Source organism: Sprattus sprattus, assembly GCF_963457725.1.
Source record: "Sprattus sprattus genome assembly, chromosome: 5".
NCBI lineage: Eukaryota > Metazoa > Chordata > Actinopteri > Clupeiformes > Clupeidae > Sprattus > Sprattus sprattus.
The window spans coordinates 4,995,251-4,999,521 of NC_137924.1; positions in this window are offsets into that span (position 1 = coordinate 4,995,251).

Sequence of the window (4,271 nt, forward strand, 5' to 3'; positions counted from 1 at the left end):
TTTATGTAATGTAATTTAGATAACTTTACCTAGCGTTAACTTCAGATGCTTCAGGTTAGCTAGCTATCAAACGTCCTTAAACTATTGACTGTGGGGAAAATCAGTCTCAGGGCTGTAAGTCAGTCAAAGGAATAACGCTACATAAGTTTTCAAATCTACTTTACAGCAGGAAGAATATTTGAACACTTCGGGGATTCCTCTGTAATTATAATTTACTAAACAAGGTAAGCAAGCTAACAAGTTAGGATAACTTAGGCAGGCTAAGTCAACACAGCCACGCTTTCAGTGTTAGTTTGACCATTCTGAATTGGAATTCACCCTAAACCACAAACCTTTCACTGCCATTTCTGTTTCTAACGAGGACGTCATCCATGTCTACTTTAACTCTGTTATATCCAATGCCCGTTATTTATGATTTCTGGTAACATTAAACGAGAGATACTCCTTTGAGCAGAGCGGGAAGTTTCTCCTGGGTTCAACTGACGATTTGGTGGCTCCACCTATTGGCAGTAATGTGTAGGAACACGACACACACAATAATTCATAGGCCATTATAAGCATACTATGTGACAGGACATGGCACCTGCCATAACATCATGCCATTCGTTTTATTGCGGTTCCTGTAATGTGTTACCAGTGTTATCATCTATTTTATTTAAATATCTGTTTGTGTGAATGTGGGTGTGTGTGTTTGTGTGTGTGTGTGTGTGTGTGTGTGTGTGTGTGTGTGTGTGTGTGTGTGTGTGTGTGTGTGTGTGTGTGTGTGTGTGTGTGTGTTAGAGAGAGAGTGTCCGTGTCTGTGTTTGTGTGTATGTGTGTGTGCGAGCAGGTGTATGAGAGTGACGCCTCTCCTCTGTCCAAGTCCTGCGCTCTGAATTTATGGGAACGGAAGATCTACTTGAAGACTAATTGGTTTGTCTGAGTGTACTGACACATCATGACCAACAGGGGGCAAAATAAATCAGATAACAAAGGAAGGTGAGACATTTATTACATACAATTAGCAAATGATTTCCAATACACCAGAGTGCTTTTACTCTTCCGGTCAAACTGTACACAACATAATCAAAGCTACAAGCAGACAGTGATTATCTGTCCTCCATAAGTCACACACACACACACACACACACACACACACACACACACACACACACACACACACACACACACACACACACACACACACATACACACACACACACACACACACACACACACACACACACACACACACACACACACACACACACACACACACACACACACACAGTGATTATCTGTTCTTCATAGCATAGGTCTAGACAGAGAGAGAGATAGATAGAGAGAGAGAGAGAGAAAGAGTGAGAGAGAGAGAGAGAGAGAGAGAGAGAGAGACAGAGAGAGAGAGAGAGAGAGAGATAGAGGTGGAACCAGAGTGTGTGTGCTCCAGTCTGGAATGTGTGTACTGAGCAGGAGGGAGATAATGGCTAATCAGTGCACTCTCATTCCCCAGGGAGAGAGAGAGGGGGAGGAGGAGAGAGGGAGAGGAGGGAGAGAGGGAGATAGGGGGAGGAGAAGAGAGATAGAGAGAGGGAGAGAGAGAGAGGGGGATATAGAGATAGAGAGGAGGAGAGAGAGAGGAGAAGGAGAAGAGGAGAGAGAGAGGGGGAGGAATAGAGATAGAGAGGGGGAGGAAGAGACAGGGGGAGGAGAAGAATTGACTCACAAGTGGTGGGAAATGAATATGAAAGTATCTGTTCGTGAATTAGCACATTCTCTCCAAACAATCGCGGGTGAGAATGGGATATTCTCTCTGTAAATTCGCGGTAAATTTGAGCGTCCTTATAAGTGTTTAAAGAGGATTTGTAAAGGAGTTCATGTCTTCGGACCTCTTCTGTTATGTTTGTTCCTAATCCATAAGAAAAGGCTTGTGAGACGGTCTGCAGGGTGTTCATGATTTAAAAAAATGTCTGGGTCTAAAAAAGGCTGTATGCTATTAACCCGGAAACGTGAGACTCTGTGAAAGGCTGTGGTAGCCGGCCAATCACAGCCTTTGCGAGCTGTGTAGGGCCGTAGTGTTTTAGTCGCATAGTCAGGAATTTTGGGCGACGCACTTAAGCACGTAAGGGGGGATATTTTACCGCGCAAGGGGGGGTTATGTATCTTACGTGCTTACGAGTTACGTCTAAAACAGAGCATAATTCGGCCTTAACAGGGAGTTTTTCCTTGCCCCTGTTGCCATTGTGCTTACACTAAGGGGGTTCAGGCTCTAGGCTCTGTAAAGCTTGTGTCAAAAACGTGAACACTCCTCACCAGCATGACTGAGTGTGTGTGTGTGTGTGTGTGTGTGTGTGTGTGTGTGTGTGTGTGTGTGTGTGTGTGACGTGTGTTTGAGTCTAGTGCGTCCACTTGAGCGTGTGTCAAACACATGACCACTCCTCACCAGCATGACTGAGTGTGTGTGTGTGTGTGAGGCTAGTGTGCAAACACGTGACCACTCCTCACCAGCATCACTGAGGCGTCGTCAGCAGCCATGTCCTCCTCAGTGTCTCGGATGCGCCTCGTCAGCTCTATAACATCTTTCTCTGCGTTGTCTAGCTTCAGCTTCATCCTGTAAGCCTTCTGCTTCTGTTCCTCCCTCAGGGCAGCTATCCTGGCCGCCTCTTCGTCTCGAAGGAACTTGTGAAGCTTCTCAAACTCCTCCTTGATCAGCTTCTCTGTGTTCAGGAACTGCGTCTGGATAAACACATGTCACAGAGATCACACACACACACACACACACACACACACAAACACACACACACACACCTCAAGTGAAATCACCCCATAACCCCATCACACAGACTAACACTCACCTCAATGTGCCCTGACATTTCCTCACAGATGTCTCTGAGTTCACTAATGTCCTCCAGATTGTTCTCCTGGACCTTCAGCTGAGCCATGATTTCCTCCTGAAATATAGATACACTTTATTTAAACAGAACCGAACAGACACGTCTCAAACAAGTTGATGCTGTGTGTGTGTGAGAGTGTGTGTGTGTGTGCGTGTGTGTGTGTGTGTGTGTGTGTGTGTGTGTGCGTTCGTTCGTGCGTGTGTTTTCATGGAGGGCAGTTAGTTGATTATTGATATTGATACCTCATACCTTGCAAGCTAAACAAGCTCAAATTAAATATATTTCCAGAAAATTACGATCACTGAGTAATTGCTTTAAATACCATGTATGTGAGTAGAAAAGTAAGTAAATACCTCATGTATGTGAGTAGAAAAGTAAGAAATGATAAGTGAATGTACCCATTTATGTCAGGAATGATTTGGGTTAATATTGCAAACAGTTCATGACAACGACTCACCCTACTGCCGGAAGCTATTTCACCGATGGGACTGAAGTTGTGATTTTGGTGCGTTTCCAAGTCTCTACACACCACACACACGGGTTCCTTATCCTCCAGACAGTACAGTTCAAGTTTTCGTTTATGCTGACTACAGAGCAGGCTTCGATTATTTTCCTCCTGAACGAAGGATTCGCACAGGTTCTTCAGAATAAGGTTAAGAAGGGGTGTGTCGTCGGGCAACCTTTTTCTGCACAGCGGACATTCTTTTATTCCTTTAACTTCCCAGGACTTAGTTAAGCAGTCTTTACATACACTATGCGAGCACGTCAAGATCACAGGATTCGTAAAGATGTCCTGGCATACCGGGCAGCTCAAATCCTCCGACCGAAATGGCCGTTTGAATGCCATTTTATGTAATGTAATTTAGATAACTTTACCTAGCGTTAACTTCAGATGCTTCAGGTTAGCTAGCTGTCAAACGTCCTTAAACTATTGATTGTGGGGAAAATCAGTCTCAGGGCTGTAAGTCAGTCAAAGGAATAACGCTACATACGTTTTCAAATCTAGTTTACAGCAGGAAGAATATTTGAACCCTTCGGGGATTCCTCTGTAATTATAATTTACTAAACAAGCTAAGCTAGCTAACAAGTTAGGATAACTTAGACAGGCTAAGTCAACACAGCCACGCTTTCAGTGTTAGTTTGACCATTCTGAATTGGAATTCACCCTAAACCACAAACCTTTCACTGCCATTTCTGTTTCTAACGAGGACGTCATCCATGTCTACTTTAACTCTGTTCTATCCAATGCCCGTTATTTATGATTTCTGGTCCAGTGTTATAACATTAAAAGAGAGATACTCCTTTCAGCAGAGCGGGAAGTTTCTCCTTGGTTCAACTGACCATCTGGTGGCTCCACCTACTGGCAGCAATGTGTAGGAACACGACACACACAATGCA